This window comes from Chroicocephalus ridibundus, chromosome 8 (assembly GCF_963924245.1).
Source record: "Chroicocephalus ridibundus chromosome 8, bChrRid1.1, whole genome shotgun sequence".
NCBI lineage: Eukaryota > Metazoa > Chordata > Aves > Charadriiformes > Laridae > Chroicocephalus > Chroicocephalus ridibundus.
Window position 1 is genome coordinate 44,744,839 of NC_086291.1, and position 18,553 is coordinate 44,763,391.

Here is an 18,553-nt window from a genome sequence, read left to right on the forward strand (position 1 = left end):
AGATTCCAAGAAGGAGCTGGAGAAGGATTCATGGCAAATGGAAAGTAGAGAAAAATCAGAGGAAAACAGAGAAAAATCAGAGAAAGATGCTCACTGATCATAGCTGATGCTAAAATATATTTTTTTAATGGAACAATTTATTTTCTACTTTATAACAGTAGCTGAATTAATCAATTGCATGTGGCTGGCTTTGCATACAGATTCACCGGGATGGGCAGGCTCAGCCAGCGCAAGCAGGGTAACTCCACTGACTCCGCCACTGATAATTTGGCATCGTCTCTTTTTAAGGTCTCTGTTCCGTTTTATTTGCATTTTCTGCCTTGTCACTTCTCTTTCCATGCCTGTTGATCTTTTTATTTTTATTACCCTACCTTCCTGCTAAACCTGCCAACTTTTCTGCTATAATAACCCGGCAGTGTTCAGAGTCAGGAACTTGCCAGTCAACATGAAAAGAGATGCAAGAAATGGTTTTTACAGCAAAGTCCCCCACCCGCGCTAATACTGCGGCAGACAATTGCTCTTTAGCAACTAAATACCCGTCTCAAAATGAATGGGCTCTTCTCAGGTTAGGCCCTATCCGTTACTGAAAGCAGAACTGGAAAGTGAAATAACTGAGTGGTTTATTAGTAACACACAGGAAAGCAAAATAGGAGTTTCTCTTTTTTGCATCCAGGCTCCTTGACGGCAATACATTTGAAAGCATCTGTGAAACAGTCTGTGAATCAGATAAATATTCATCTGGAGAAACAAATGAGGAACAGGCGGTTCCAGACTTAACCAAGCATGCAAAGCCCTCTGTTGATGTAGAAATTAGAGATTTCCATAGTCCTCTGAGCATTTCCCAAAGATTATCTAAATGTTCCCCAAGGTTAATTGAGAATAGAAACAATCTATAATCATTGTGATGTGGTGCATAGGTAAAAATAGTTGGATTTTTAAACTACTATTTAAGATACTGATAGCTACATACTGGGTAAAACTGTAAAAAATCTGGTTTATAAAGGAATCTGTACTCTAATGGAAAAGAATAAAGGAAAGTAATTCTGCTTTGGGGTTTGTTGTTTGGGGATTTTTTTGAGTGTTTCTGGGTCTTTTTTTTAAAGATTGTTGAATCAATCAATTTGTATACTTATCTTAGCGCCAGCCTTGCCAAAAGCCTGAGCTGAACACCAGGAGTAAATGAAGTGATTTTACAGAATTATTGAGCTTTTGATCAAACTCAGGAAATGGGTTCATTCATGTTTTTGTGGCTTTAATTCAGGTCACTCTTGTAGCAGATAATACAGGGATAAGGATATGTGGTTGTGGAAGAAGTGTCCGTCCCGGACTTCCCTATATGGCAGGTCCCAGGTGAAATCTTTGGGTTTTGTCATGGAAAAGGTACCTTTCTATTGTGTCTCCTCTGTTCCTTTCAAATACATTTAAAGGACTGTCCTACTCCAGAACATGCTGACTCAAGTCTAGAAAAATCTTTTTTTAAGTAGAATAGTCAGATTATTTTAATTAAATACCTGGATGGTTTTTGCACTCCGTACTGTTTTCCCTGCAGCACTAAGCCAGTACTTAGGCTAGTTCGTTTGTAACTGGATTGGATTTTTTGTTTTCATTGTCTTAAAATTTTCTTTACAAAATCCTTTACAGACTTATCTGCACACAAATTATGATTTACATAGAAGAAGCCCTTGGCTGCTTCAAGCTTATCGCAATGTTCCCATTCTTTGTATTTATTCATAAATTACTGCAAGTCCATCAAGTTCTCCCACACCTTAGTAATGGCATGGTGGTGATTTATGTTTTAATTGTAATAGGAATTCACCAACTGACTAAAATGTTTCTTGTCATGAATATTTTAATGAGAGCTACAGACTTTATATCTGGTGAAAGAATATAATTTTCAGAAGTCTGAAGTTGCCAGATGACATAGTAGAACAGATGCATGAACTGTTTAAATGAATAAATGTCTAATAGACTGATCAGAAAATTACACTGTAGATACTTCATTTTATATGTCTTTGCTGCTAGACATTTTCTAAGCTGATGACCTGATTGACAAGTAACACTTTGGTGCACTTGTAGGATTCATTGAACAAAGATCAGGGAAATAAAATAAAGAAAACAAATATATTTACCTCTGCCAGGAAATCTGAATGGACAATTTGCATGTTCTTCAAAAGCCGTGTTTCGCAGGGAAAAGGGGGTGAAAAGATCTGAATATCCTTTGTGATTTCTCCTATTTGAGCTGTGAAAATTGAGCAAATCACTCGGAGCTACAACCTGGCTAGTGTTACATGGTAAAAGTCTTCAGAGCACGTGGGCAGAGAAGTACTAGGAGTCAGCTGGATACCCTTCCTGGGGGAGGAAGGGAACAGGGAGGGATAATGATGGACAAGGTTGCCGTGGAAGTGTAGTGTTTCTAGAGAGGGACAACACAACCCCTGATCAACTATTTCAGCAGGCACAAGCTGGACCACAACTTTTTTGCATGTCCATATAGACAGGATCCATGAGGACTTCACCAAGTTGCTGTAGGATATTTGGAACTGATGTTTGTAAAGAACTTGGAAAGCCTTTGTCTCCCATTTGTTTGTGTTTTTGCCATCAGACTCTACTGCAAGAGACTGAAAACACAGTCTCTAATTAGAAATATATTTCTTTCCTCCTGTTTCCCACTAAACAACTTCATTCTCCTTCACTGTTATGGTGGATGAAAAAGGACTACAGTAAAAGTGAGCTATCATTGTAAAGTGTTACCTTCTAAGAGTGATGTGGACCTTTTAGGAAGAGAGCCTGGGAGAGCGGTAGAATAATTTCTTTAGTTTTAACTGAATGGTTGAGATTGATAGCAAGGAAGAAGACAGGTACTGCCAGCAAGCAGAATACCTGTCCACTGCGGGATAAAAAGAGCCCAGCAATCAAATATAGACAACCAGGTAATTACCACATGATTATAGCAGTAGGTCAGTTTGGGTATTGCAGATCCACACTGATGATCAAAGCGTGAAAGGCTCCGTATGTCATTATCAGCCCTCGGAATCTCAGCACAGTTCATTGATGCATATCTTCTCCCTTGCAGTGGCTGACAGTTTACTTTTGTACGTTTGTCGTCAGCAATGCCAATAGGGATTATTTACATGACTCAAAAGATGTTGGGTTTTAAAATATTGAAGTAGGATTAAAAAAAAGTAAAGGGAAATGAAAAAGGACTGATTTGCACATGAATGTACTTTTTATCAGTTTTCAGGCTTATTGGATGATGGTATAAAAGATTAAAAAATATCCTTACCCACTGAGTGAGAAATGTATTTTATTAATGCAGATAAACTTAATTGAAGCCAGATGTCAGGCATTTTAAAAATATTTCTATGGAGACTTCCTCACTCTTGTTGAGCAGCCAAAATTCAATGTGCTTGCAATCCCCTTGATGGTCCTAAAGCAGGAGAGGCTGCGAGACGTGTCCCAACAACCTCCTGCTCACTAGAAAGAGGGGAAGCAACACAGGTATGTCTCAGATGGGGGCTGTCTGGGTACATGGGCTTAATTTTTTGCTGTCTTAGTCTTTCTTGTATGATCTGTCTCCCTGTGTGAGTGGTAATGTAAAGTGCTCAGGTGACAGACAGGAGCTAGAAAAAGATTAAATATGGCTAGATATTCAGGCTTTAAACATTACAGTAAAAAAGGCGGTGGCTTGATGTTGGATGTAAAAAGAAAGCAGATAAAGCAGGGCTTAATTTTTTACTTACCCAATCCCTTTGATCAGACCCACTGGATTTCAGGAAAGTATCTTCAGCCTTTCTGAGCCATTAAGTTTTTTAGCCAAGAGGTAGACTGGACAGGGACAGTAACCATCTGGTTACCACTGTATTTATAGACATTGTCTGATCACTGAGCCGGATTCTCCCCCTTCAGAGCATCTATAAAAGTCAGTGTCAGCTGCCTTTCTCCTCATTCTTGTGGTGTATTCAGGGTAGGATCACGCTCCTGAGAGTTTGTTTAAATTAGGAGGAGTCTGAACAGGCATATTTATGTCTGAAACCTGGTAGCCAAATGTTCATTAAACAAGTTTTTGTCATAAATGGGTGGGCTACCTCATGCAGTGGTAAATGAAAAGGTTAGACTGTACTAACCCAATTGGAAATCATGTTCCCCTGCCTCCACTGGCTGCACTGGGGCTCTCTCTTTTGCCTTCATCATCTGTTCGCTTGAGCTGTACTGCTGACAACACCCTTTAGTGACTGAGGGCTTCAGTGTTTTCTCCCACACAGAGGGGCTTCATGGTGCTGGGAGCTGCCTGCGCGCTTTGTCTCATGATTGACCTACTGTTCATGACTGAAAGGGTTTCATCCAGATCTCAGTATGGTGGTGGAAAAGATCTTAGTGTCTGGGAGGCAGAGCAGCCCTTGGCGTAGCGTAATGCAGCCTGTTTGAAGTCAGGATTTTTTCCATTACCTTCATGAGTCAGACCCACAAAGGTAACTTCTCAAAGTAGAAGGTCCGAATTTTGTCTACATTTCATCAGATGTTTAACACAATGTTTCACTATATTTTATCCATATTGAGATCAACTCTGCTTTCTAATAAGATGCTGCATAGCCTTTTGAGATTGCCATTGCTTTTGTTTAATGCTTTCACAGTCACCGAAGCTCGGCGTGTAAGACCACAGGTGGACAGTGAGGCATAGCTCCACTCGATGACCTCAGGTTATCTAATAGCAGACTTCCCCGGAGAAAATGCTTGGTAAGGAATAGTCCTGGGATCAGCTATAATGAACAGGGAAGGGAAAGGTAAAGGGCTCAGCTAGGCTTCAGTGGCTCTCTATTCTCAGAAAAGCTCAGAAGTGATGAATTTGATATGGTTTATTATCACAGCCTGGGTAAGATAGGATAGGATAGGTTTCTGTGAGGCTCTTTAGGAGAACATTGTACACTTGAACATTTGTCTTGTTCTTATAGGACTGAAACTGTCTGTCCAAAACATGAAAGAAAATGAAAGTGCTTCCTGCAGACTCTGCCATGGGAAAATATAATGCTTGTGATTGCCTTCTGCTACTATTTATGCCAATAAACAGGGGATCCTTCACAGCTCTACGGCAGCATTTATCATGCGTGCTTATGTTTAGCTTATTATCTTTCAGACAGTCCTCTAAAAACTTCCTGTTCCAGACAGTTTTTTTAGGCTGTTTTGTTCTTGGTGGAATAATACCAGGTTGTCACACTAATTGGAGATTGTTGCAGAGCCCCTTACCTCAACATCAGTCTGTTGACAAGAGCTTGAATTCTGGGTCTGACCAAAAGCCTTTCGGAAGTCAGCCAGAGACTTTTCACTGGCATGAGGGAACTCCAGATGTGTTGTGCTTTTTTCTCAGATATGCTTTGGATGGGGGCTGGATCCAGCCTCAGATTCCTCCTTTATTTTGATGTATCATCACCCCCAGAATCATGCATTCCTCTAAAGACAGTAATTGCTTGTACCTTCCAGTTTAGGAATGATATGCATGTCCCAAGCATGAATGGAATAAAGTATGTAAAGAAAATGCTCAAAGACACCACAAATAATTTCTGTGCTCCCAGGTCAGAAAACTAGCAAAGTTGGGGGAAGTGACAGGAAGAATGTTGTTATTCCCTAGTTCATGGAGGGAAAGGGAAGAAGATAAAAAAAATAAAAATTATTTTCTAAGTTAAAACAAGATCTTTGTGTCAGAGCTTTAAAACAAATTCCCATTCTACAATGACAATTCAGATCTTTTTCTCTTCCCTTTCCTAATTTTTACAATGATGTAAATATGTTATTGCCCTAGTCTTAATTGTTTTTATTAGAGCAGCATGCCAGCTCCCAAACGGTTATGGCTGAGAACAGCTTTCTGTTTTATGGCAGACACTGTTAAGTGCTGAAAACTCTTACACTTTTTTCCATAGCATCATGAGATACTGTGTCCAGTGAATAAGCCTGCGCGGGCTACAGTTCTCAATGTAGAAATGTGACTTGCAGAGTGAGGGGGAGAACGGAACAAACTGGAAACAAATTAAACACACAAAAGGTCTTCCTGGATGATCTGAGCCAGCAAGTTCCTGTCCCTCAGCTTTGGGGCAGCAACATTAAGGGGTGTTAGAGGAGAGGATAAGACCTTGCTAGAGGTGCACTGAGTGCTGGAAGCTTTGGTGAGTCTTCATGAGGTGGTTAGTGGAGCTGGGTGGTGCCTCCTGGGCTTCTGCATGCCCCAGCGTGGGCGAGCTTGCTCCCGCCGAGAGCGGCTCAGAGGTGCAAGGAGCCGGGATGCCCATGTGCCAGGTATCACTGCAAGGGAGAGGAATAAAAGTTAGACCATTGGATCCTTGGGTTGTGGCATAATTTTAAAATTATTTCATGCTTTCTTCCCTAGTTTTTCAGATGTTTTGTTAAAATGAGTATTGTGGAAAGGTAGAAGACACCTCCAGGCTGAATGTGTCAGGGACGGAATATTTTGTAGAAAACAGCACACAAGTATGTGCCTATGCTCTGAACCTCCAGCCCCCAGCTCTCTAGTCACCTAAGGAATAGCCGATTCTGAAAGAAAAGCTACAGACAACGCAATTTCTGAAATCCTGCTGAAGTTTCAAGCAGTGGCAGGGACAACAGGAAAGGAGATCTAAATGGGTCATGGTCCTGCAGGTATCTTGGGCAATGAGGAACTGTTCCAACAGATTTGTGACATAAACACCTTTGATTTTATTTTATTTCCCCAGCTTAGAACTGAAGCTGCACCAAAACCTCTGAGCCTTCTTGATACATAAGCCATTGTGAGATCAGGGCTCGTATCGCCAACATCTGTCAATAGTAGGAAACTGAGCAATGGAGCATGAAATAAAAAAAAACAACCACAAAAAATAGTGTGTTTCAGCACTGCTTAAATTCTTGCAACTGCTACTTTTCTTTTTGCATGGGAAATGTTTCTCTGAATTGCGACAGTTGAAGCAATCAACAGCTTCAGCAGAAAAAATCAGGCAGCTAAAACAGAAAATGGGGTGCAATTTGTAATCTGCACAACATGCTGAGTCCTCTGCCAGAATACATTTTCCAGAGAACATTTATGTTTATTTAGGTCACATCCCCCAACCTGGGTATCCTCAGGAAGACTCGGCAGCTTTTCTCCAACGTGAAAAACACATTTGTGCATTTCAGCAGAGAGGTGCTGCAAAGAGGACCTCCCCAGCATCAGCAAGGCACGATCAGTCTCCACTTGTAATGAAGTGTTGAAAGACAAAAAATAGACTGCGTAGCATTTCAGGAGACAGATGCCGAGACATTTGCAGCCTCGTAACACTCAGACAGAGCCCTCTGCAAGTTAAAAAGGGCTTGTTCATCCTGGGGAAAAAAGGCTTTTATCCAGTAATACCTTTTCTAATCAGGTTTCTCTCCCCGCTGTCACGTTGTATTGACTCCATGCCAGCAGCTAAAACGCGACGGGCTCTGCCTATAGCACTGCCTGAGCACCGCACCATTGCCAATCTGTGATAAACTGTTTCCAGGACAGGTTTAAAGTGGCCACTTGCAGTAGGAGTTGTACAGCAGAGCGGAGAATAATGAGAAACAGAAACTCCTTTTTTGTCCGTTAAAATCCTGGCAAATCATTTTATTGCCTGTGGTGCAGAAGACAAATAACGCAGGTTAGAGTCTGTCAAGAAACGGGGCAAGTACATTTCAGAAAAGAAGAACAAAACCAGAGTGGACTGTTTTCAATGCAAAGCAGAGGAATGCTCGGTGTATTTCCTTCAGGAGCCCCTCTCCTGTGCTGCGCGGGTCAGGGTGAGCTAGGCACAACATAGCCATGTCATCCGACTGTGCTGAGGTGACAGTACACCTCGAAAAACATCCCAAATATAGATGTGTTCTTAAATCAGCATTTATGGCCACAAGCCCCAAAACTGAATTTGGGTCCAGAAATGTAATCTGCTGAAAAATCCCTCAAGTATATAAATATATATATATAGCAAACTCAGAGTATGCTCCTTCCATCTGCACCTCCCACCGCGGCAGTGGTAACACTGTGCGTTTAAGATCACTGTGAGCTCACCAGGTCTGCTGAAAGGGCACAGCTCAGCAGCAGAGGTGAGAGAGCTGCAAGAGAGTTCCACAGGTACTAACACCTCCGCAAATCTGGGGGTTTATTCCAAATGCAAGCTGTGCTTTTTAGACGTGCTCACACTGATATCATGTGTTGCAAGGTTTTTTGTTAAAAAGACTTCACACAGTATTTTTCTTAGGAGAAGAAAACAAGAAAGTAACTTCCAAACAATGTCAGCGCTACATCTCTGTGCACATCTGGAAAGCACTTAGATACTACATAAGGTACAAAAAAAGTGGGAAATAATGTTTTTTATTCTTATAGGTCATGTATAAAACATAGACATATCCTCGTAGAAAAAAACAATTCGCTAGTTAAGGGCAAAGTGAGCTGCCAGCAATTCTGCTTTTTACAGGCAGTAACAATTTATGCCCTGCTCCTTAACGCCTTCGTATACAGAAAGTTTATGTACTATAGTCCAAAATCCTGTGTGGTTTAAGGCTTAATTGTTTACAGTATCAGCATTAGTCTATGCTGGCTCTGTGCCCAGCTGAACTGATCCTCCAACTGCGATTGTGCAGGGGAGACAAACCCATTACGCAGAGGGGCCTCTTGCACATACACAATGCAAACACGCAGAACACTCTTTGTATATGCACATACTTGCAAAGGTATTAAGGTAATGAACTAGAGACAGTTATCTCTGGAAGATCTGTGCCTTTTTCTTCCACCACTGTTTTGAATATTGGGCTGGAAATACTGAATCTTGAATATTCAGTTTTGGAAATACTGCGTTTTAATTTTTTTTTTTTAATATTGAACTGGAAAGCTAGTTATTCACTGTGGTCCAAACCACAGTTGTTTTAAAGTTTTTTAGATAATCTAAGCCACTTTGTGAGCAGGTGCTGGCTATTTTCTTCTCATTTGGCTTCCACCACTGCACTTCATTTCTCATAATACCATGTGTTGGTTCAATCATACCCCACATTTCTGTTTGAATTTGCAGCTGCACCTCCGTAGCGGGTGCGTCTGCAGGGACCTCACCCAGAACCAGACAGTCATCCTCATTCTTCATTTCTAAAACTGTCTGCTTTGGCCACATCACTGAGCCTAACCTCGCATTGCTGTTATTGATAGACTCACTGGTTTATGACACGTGTCTGATCCCTCCATCCCCATGGCAGAACTGTGCCATCCCATTGCCTTGCAGTTGCTGCTGTTTCCTCTTGTACAGAAAGCTGAATTCACAATTTCTGTTGCTGATACAGAGAAATGTCTGCGTGCACCTGCTCTGTACTCAGGTGAAACCACCCCAGTGGCGAAATGAAGGTTTCACAGTTGTAATGAGTACTGCAAGGTTAACTTTGCCAGTTATAACAGGTAGTAATTGTCTGCTGTTACATGGTGATCACAACACAACCGTAATGTTGTTATGGTAATATCATCACAACATTATCTTAATATGCTGAGGTCAAATAAGGTCTGTATTACCTTACCATGTGGGTATTATTCACAGGAATTGCACTGTGAGGCAATGTAATGGCATTTTTGCAGCTACGGCAATCCTGAGAGAAGTTTATGAGCGCTCACACATGATGAACATTTGCAACAGCTTAAAGAACACCTTGACTCCTTTGTGTGTGTACTTACTGCTACATATAGGACAAAAGCCTTCATTTCTAGTTGGTCTAATATTGTATGTAATCCATGCGCTTTTCTTTTGGTCCTGTGAAGCCAAGGGGAGGGAGGGACTTCATTGGAGATAAGAGAGATAAAGGGCTTCAGAGTCACTAAGAAAGTCTCAAGAAATTGAACCCTGATACTGTTTGCAGTCCTGATCACATAATCCATCCTTAATTTGAGATGCCACAACTGTCTTCCAAGTTGAAAATGTCCGAAAGCGAGCAGAGCCCTCCCCTCCTTTACCTTCGGTGGTGGCAGAAGCTACCAGATCCTCACAGCAGAAACGCCTGTGGTACAGCTCTTCAGAACCAAGGTCCAATTAGCTGCACATAAGCTAAATAAAAAAAAAAGCTTTACATTATGTGCCGACATGGTGGTTACTAATTATATGTGACAGTGAATTAATCGTGTTGTGCCTTTAAGCAAGTGCAGTGTTTGAATGCTAATGGTGACTCCAGTTTTGCTCTTAACATGGTCCGCGGAGTAGATAATTTAGCTGGAAAAATCTGTACGTAGTGGGGTGGCACCAGGCTGTGCCAGGGCTTTCTCAGCCGGGACTGCTTCAGGAGTACGCAGCCATCCCAGCCCGGCTGTGATAACCTGGCATGTCTATCAGGGGCAGGAGTATGTGAAATAGATAGACAGACAGACAGATTTCTATATTTTACTATAGTCAGTATCAGAAGTAAGGTTATTTTTTTTCTTTACCAAAAGATAAGGCTTTTTTTGTGTGTGTATTTATGCCATGAGGATTCTCCAGAGAAAGACTTTCATAGGTACTGACAAATAAACCTGGGAAAATAAGTCTCCTGCTTACTCCCATACTGGGCAAAGCAGGAGTGGGAGGCAAAGCAAAATGTCATTGTGCTTCCCACAGGAACTGTTCTGTATCCGAATGATCACCTGCTAGGGCCTGCGTGGTAAATCCTGCTCCCCAAAGTGAGCCCCAGGTGACACTGTAGGGATGAAAGTGATCTGGCCCCATTACGAATGAGCCTCGTGCATTGAGAGAGGGATGATCAACTGAGTGAAACAGGGATATAAGAGACGTTTTTGTTACAGACTCTAACTCCTGGCAGCATTTCTGAAGCAAGGGAGCCCAGGGCAGGAGTTTCTTCTAGTGACTCAGGAAAAAACAATCATGAAATTAAGTCAACAAGAGCCCATTGACCCCACTCCATAGGCACAAAGGATTGCACACATCTGGGAGCAGAAGCAGCTTTGAAATGTGTAACCATCACCCATCAAGTTAGTGAGCAGAGATAGTACAAAACTTCAGGATTTGTACTATTTCAGATAAAGATTACAAAGTAAATGTGAAAAACCTAATAAGCTAAACTATCCACTAATACAACGTCAGAGTGAGCATTCAATAGTAATGGCGTTTAGACATGTGTGTATACATTTATATTTCCTAAAATTGGCAAATACTGTAATAAAGCAGAATATTTTACCTGCTAGGCGTGAAATGCAATTGGAAAGGTATTTACTGCAGTGTAGCCTTTAGTAATAAATGGTAGGAGGAAGCACATCACTCATAAACTTTCCTTGGTGAATGGAGTACTTTCATTTATGAAAAGATTACTGTGCTCAAAGTGATCATATTCTGCACAGCAGGACACAAGCACTACCCTGCAGAATTTCAGCCTTTGTGGAGAAAAAAAATAATCATCATATGAAATGGGAAACTGCCCCTGGTCTGACAGAGAGCTCACCTCTGTGGGTATTTTCTTAGAAAATGTTGTATAGAAAGATTGTCTGCTTGTAATTGTAGTTGTTTGACAGACTTTTAAACTGCAGAATTCCCTAATCCTGAACAAAATCAATGGTGTGTTTTGCTATCATCCCCTTTCTTTAATTATATCCTAAGGATATTTTTTTCAACTTTGCCAAGTTCATTCCAAACTATTAAAGAAAAGACTTGTCATTTTTCTCTTCATTTGAAAATTCTTAATCTTAGGGCTTACGCCAAGGCACCCAGAAATTTTTGCTTTCTGCTTCGTTGTAGTGTATTCATACAGCAATGGCTGCACAACGTTACAATAAAGGTATAGAAAATTCTGTTTTTCCTAAAAGAAGGGATCATTTAATCATTTTTAGTGGGTAGCAGTTGATAGCCAATAATCACATTTTCATGTGAGGTAAAAAAAATGTATATATTATCATTAATTATTAAAAAAGTGTGATGTAATAAAAATTCCTGTGATATGGCAGATGAAGAATAACCCTCATCTATTACAAAAACAAAGCAGAGTGGCTGTAGGTATGTATATTTATTTCTTTGGGGGCCAGGAGGCTCCAGCTGAGGTCGCGGCTGTCTTGGGCCGGTCGTTGTTCAAACATTTGATGGAAGACAGTCTGGTTGGGGATAGAATGGAGAACTGGAGGGGAGGCAGCAAATTCAGCGAGGGGGCTGTGGTCACCAGGCAGGAGGTGGTAAGGCAGCCACGTCTCTTGCATTCTGCTCCAATACTATAGTTAATTTTTGTATTTTTTTTTCTTCTGAATTTTGGCAGAATTAGACATCAGTTCTCTCAGTATGAAAATGCCATTTTTTCAGAAATGGTTCTTCAGCATATTTCAGATGCAGAAGTCAAGGACTCCCCTGCCTTTCCTACAGCGCTGAACCTGCTTCATGGCCATGCAGCTGTGTGGGAAGCACAATCGCAAGCACCTTTTTGCATAGAAACGAGAAACTATTTAAAACTGAGATCAGTATCATATAGAGCATTATTGCTGGTTCTCATCTGTTCTACCTTTCCAGTTACGTTCTTTTTATTGCTGTTAAGCTTCTTACCGTGCCAACGTCTTTTAGGTTCGTGATTATAAGTATTTAAAAATATCCAAGCTGTACTGACTGATACCCAGTTGAAAGTAATAGCCTCTTACTTGAAAAATGAAAAGCCACTAATGTATTATTCAGAGAAACATGTTGTTTACCATTAAAAAAAGCAAGTTTGTTTTCCTTTATTGCAGAGTCTGGTCTTTCCCCGTTTATTATCTGATATATTTTACTCCACATAGTATATTTTACCTCTATAAACATAGATTTTTTTTTTTTTTTGGACAATTTAAAGCATCAAAAGATGGGCCTTTAATTTAGAAGAACGTAAAATTGAAATGAGAATAGTACTTGCTGATGCAGCTGGCTGGTACCAAATCCCGTCACTCAGCCTGCACGTTCTCATGCTCCGTGAAGACTCAGATGCTCTTTACATTTAGCATTTTTGTATTACTTTTCTTAGAAAAGGCCTAATAACCTCTTGCCAAGGCTCGCCATTTTCTGGAGTGTGCGGGTACCTTACTGCACTCATTGAGACTTGCAGAAAAAGGCTGTATTTAAGGAGAAGTTTGGCACATCACTCATCTGCCTCATTCTTGGGTGCTTATAAGCCCCAAAGAAACCCAAGAATGAAGCCAAGAGGAGATGGACAAAAAAATCCTAGTGGTTGCATGGAAACTTGCTGAAGTTGTAATAGTGTAAAATAAGTAGGAAGTAGTATCCCATTTTGCTGTGTATCCCTGAATAGATCCCGTTAATTTTGTGCTGACACCTGTCTTTGCAACCAATCATGAAATTCAGCACAGAATTTTTTTAATCTTAAATTGAGTGAAGCTCATCTGTTTCCGAGTAGATTTCTTTTATTACTTTAATGCATTTAAATCGAGATCACAAAGCCAAAAGGGAACTTTTTTATTTGTTGTTAGAAACCTAAAAAGAGGCTCATAGGAAGATCCTCAGTATTAAAAGACGTAGTTTTAGAGTTCTGCAGAGAGAGTCAATAGACAGGCTACAGTGTGGCAAGTAACAAATACTCACTCTCTTTCATTTAAATTAATTACTCTGACAAAATAGATCAAATTTCTTTCCACGTTGTGGAGTATTTTCCCCCAAAGCATTGGCTTTGTTAAAATCATGGACATCCATTTGGAAATTCTTCATTAATTAGCATGATCTTCTCAAGCCTGGGCTAAAAAATTCAGTATCATCTAACAAATATTCCGTAACTGGGCTTGGGATTTGGTCTTGCAACTTCTGTTGGATTTCTATTGAATTCAGAGGAAATGAAAGCAGATGTTGGCCCTTAATTGACACTTTTGGCAAATGTGCACAATTAGACTGCGAGACACATTCTCCCCAATGTATGTAGATAGTATTTAGCTTGTTAACATTACACAAAAACCTTGAAGGCTGCTCGGTGGAAGGCAGGTGTGCACCTGGAGCTCGTTCCCTGGAAAGGCAGACAGGTTCTTCAGCTATTTCAGAGTAGGACAGCCATGCCAAAATATTTGATGCATTTATGCATCCTCAAGAATCCTATTATTTTCTGTAATTGAAACTGTATCTAAAATGGTTTGGGTGGCACAAAATAGTTGGAAAAGCAGTACTAGATACAAGGAAGAGAAAGTAATGCTAATGCAAAATGAGGCTGGCTCTGGGTCAGGTAATAATATATCATTAGCTATCCTAACTGACATAAACGAGAGAATAAAAATGCTATGTCTCTGTAATAGTTGAAAGAGGAGAAAATACCAGTTTTTTCAGGAGCTTCTATACCTTAAGGCAAATTTGCTTTTTGATGCTTTTCCTTGGATTTTATATTAGTTTATTTCCCCACTACACAGCTTAATAAAAACAGGGTGCACATGTCACTGAGTAACACTGTTCCAAAACGCTTTTGTGTCAAATAAATTAATCACTTTTTAGGTTCCCATCACGTATCTTCATGAGCAGTGTTGTTCCTGAGAATTACGGGCAGATGGACATGCAAACTAGGAAATCCTGACTGAGTTGGGTAAGCACGTGAAAATTAAAATTTCAGTTAAAGCTTGGAAAAGGCTAGAGAAAGTTAATTAACTTCATACACATATACGGGTATGAACGGGTGAATAGTAGAGGAACTGGTTCTGTCTGCAATTAGAACAGTTCAAAATGTTTTGCTATAAAATAATCATTTTATTGCTGGGTTCCATCTAAACAAAGCAGGCATTTCAGTTTATTCGATTTGCTTTTATTATTTTTTTCCAGACATTTTCCAGTTCCAAATATCCCAGTTCAGAAGGGCTCAAACCATCTGGCAGAATGATACCAATTCATTGAAACCTCCATGTTTCTGCAACACATTTCAGAAATGCATATTTCAATAAGGTTTTCCGTTCTGAATGTTATGACTTGGAAGAGCCAAAGCAATAGAACTGAAACAAATACTTTTCACGAAATATTCTGCAATGAGACCAGATTTTATAATCCTGAAGCTTTCATTAGAATGGACCTTCTAAGTTGCACCTAGTTCTGCATTTCCATTCATGTTCAATATTTCCATTCAATTCCATGTTGCACTTATGGCTCTATTAGTTTCTGATTTTAATCTCTTCCACTACTTTTTTTAGTATTTTAAAATACCTCTTCGGGTATTTCATTCATTTCATGGTTCCTCAGCATCTGCGCAGTGATGAGAGGGCAATGCCATCTTCAGATTTTCCTGCTTATGGTAGGGAAGATCCAGTCAACTGCAAATACTGAACATAAGTTAGTGGCAAGCTTAGTGGCTGTTTGGGCTGACCACAGTAGCTGGTGGTGGGTGCAGGTGGGGAATCACATCTTTAGAAGTCAATAAATGTCATTAAACGTCTTTTCTTCTTATTTATGTGGCAGTTAAATGTATGGTTCCCTTGAGTGTGTGGAAACAGGATCAATGATGAACTTCAATCCACACAATCACTTCTTATGTGAGACATAACCTTGGCTATTAGCTCACAGCTCAATCAATAACCTATTATCTCATGAACTAAGAAATAAATACTGCCTCAAGCCACTATTAATTAGGACATCCAGGGAGGTATAGACCAGAAGATATGTGATGTTGTTGTTCCTGATGGTATGAAACACAAAATAAAGCTGAACTCATAGGATTTGGTTTAGATTTTTTGTTTGTTGGTGGGGTGTTTTTCTTGTTTGTTTGTGTGCTTGTTGGGTTTTTTGAGCAGGGAAAATGTGTCTTTTTCTGATATGATCCGTGATTACTTTTTAAAAGATCAAAATGTTGACAGTGCAGAATTGGTGACTTTCTTTGACTTGAAGCAATTAGGTCTCTGATATGTTCATTGCAAATGCTGAGGAAATACAGCTTTCTGATAATAATGGTTTAGTGTATGGATCCAGGAGTTACGTTTTCAACACAGACAAGGATTTCTGGGTCTTTTAAAGACTTAAAGAAAATCATTGACAATTGAGGACTGTCCTTCATATAAAAAATGCTAAATTTTAATGCTTATCAAGTCTTCTTGCTAGAGTCAGATCCTTGACTCTAACATGTATACATAGGAAATGGTTTGCTGAAGAGTCGGGATTTAAAAAGAAAGTTAATATGTTTGAAGTTAAGTTGATAATGAAATTTAACTCCTGTACGTATTTCCAACCAAAAAGTTATAGCAGAGCTGTGTAACTACAGACAAACATAAAGCAGAGCAAGATGTGAGTGTTGTGGGTTACTTCAAAAACCCCTCCAAACAAACACAACAAAAACATGAACAGGAGTGCAGTCAGCCCACTCTTACAATAATGAGAAGATTGCTCAGTGCTAGAAAGAAGAGATTCCTGATTATTAATGGAAGACAATATTTTCTATTGCTATTTCTGTTTTTATATCAATAAAGTCAAACAGTGAGTGGTCACGTTCTCCCAATATAAATGTCCCCCTATTTGTTGTCACTTCTCCTCAAGCCATACAGCTTCTCCCGAAGTGAACTTCTTGACTCCTGCTCTATATTTTACTCCTCTCCTCTGTTACATTGACTGTTGTGAATTCATCATATATTTATCAACAAATACATGAGTGGCTGCAGCAGGATGCGGTCTGCTACAAATATTGTCAAAAAAAGTTGTCTATTTCATCTTTGCTAGCAACTTTTACCAAAACTAGTGAGTAGCCCCAGACAATTAAATAGGTTGAAGATACAGTGTTTCTGTATGTGCTGCACATTTATAGGTCTTTGACAATGGTTAGTAAGAAGCTTAACCTGTACAGCTTTTGGTTGCTTTTCTAAACCACTTTCTTTTGAACATGATTCATGGGATATTTATTGCAAGATGAAGTCTGGAGAAAACGCATTACTCACAGAAATCATGAACAATTCTTTAAACAAAGCCTCCCCATCTAAGATAAAACCAAGAGCTGACTGGTCTGTCACTAACCATAGAGGCCCAGGCTGAGGACGTGACTGGTGCTGGGACAAGGTAATTACAATCCTTTTTTATTGGCTTTCTACCCCAGAAGTGTGTACAGGTGCCAGCACAGCCTGAGGTCCTGCTATGGGGTGAAACTTTGTTTTGGCCCTTGCAAAGCAGACCCCCACAGCCACAGAGCAGTGACAGTGTCAGAGCACAGCCTGGCTCCAGCGCAAAGGGCTTCCTAGTCTCACAGCCTGAACTGAGATGGGAAGACATTCCATTTGGTTAAAGAACGTGTTTACAAGCCTACTCTCAGGCACCATGGCTGATTTCATGGTCAGGTGGGGCTGGGGGGAGCTGGGGAAAACAACCTGGGTTAACCTGGCGTTTCTTCTCTAGCTGCACGTCCCGCGGAGGGCTGGTGGCACAGGTGAGCTCCTGGCAGGTTTGGGTAGGGTCTTTCTAAACTTGCAAATTCGCACGCAAATTTCTAAGGTGTGTCATCAGAACAAATGACTTTGAGCTACTCTCATGATGGCTATTGAATTTATATATTTAAGTCCTCCTTGATATACCAGCTATGGGTCTAAGAACATCTGAAGAAACATCTGCCTGTTCCTGGTCTTTGCACATCTTTCTCTGAAGTTAGCTTTCGGGTTTCTTAAACAGTGCTGAATTCTTTATATCTGGATTCTTTCTATTTCTTTACACCCTATATCAAGGGCAAATGTAAAGTGACGTTATTCTTTTTTAATCTATGCAGTCAAGGTGCAATTACCACAAACTTTGCTCCATTTGCACTAGGTAATAAAGATCAAGCAGTACCGACGTGGCTGACTCACACCAAGAGTCACCAGGACATCTGCTCCAGGCTTGTCACGGTCCACGATTTCCATGGTGCCAAAAAAGGTAAGAGGCTCTGGCCGGCATTGCTTTTACACTACTGTTGTGGTAGTCTTTGGAAAATAGGTATAAATTTACCTAAATATTGTCAGTCCCCCTAATGATAATAATTGGACTTATGATTGGAATAAATTCCACCGAGCTCCCAGAGCTTAATACTCACGGTGCTCTATAAGCAGTTCTCATCATGGTGACTTCATGGATTTTAGGCTGCCTGAATATGATTCCTTTATTATTCTTTAGATGCTTTGAAACTCTGACCATTATCCTTTTGAAAAAATCCAGCTTGGATTTTCCGGTGCATTTATTCCATGGAATTAAATTAATTCTGAGACCAAACCTTGTTGTAATTTCGAGAAGGAAGAGCTAGCCTGACAGAACTGGCACTGGTGAATTCAGGAGAGCCAAATTTGCTGCAGTGTCATCCTTGATATTTTCACTTGCATCTTGATTCCTTCATTATGTTTACCAGGCTTGCGGCAAATGAAGTCTGTTGTTTTACTGTCAAAAAGTTTTCTTTAAAAAGCTGGTAGTAATTGAAAAAGTCACTGCAGGCTTTTGAGTCACATATTAATTGAGTGAGGGTTGGAGCTAAGAAACATTTTCTTTGACATATGTTTTCTTACCGTATAATCATCTGTGGGGCTTGCTCTCCACAACAGAAAAGTCAAATCTATGACATTGTATCCATAAAGCATAAGGAATGTGCATTTATTTATTTACACTTACACACACACGACAATAAGCCAATCATGCGA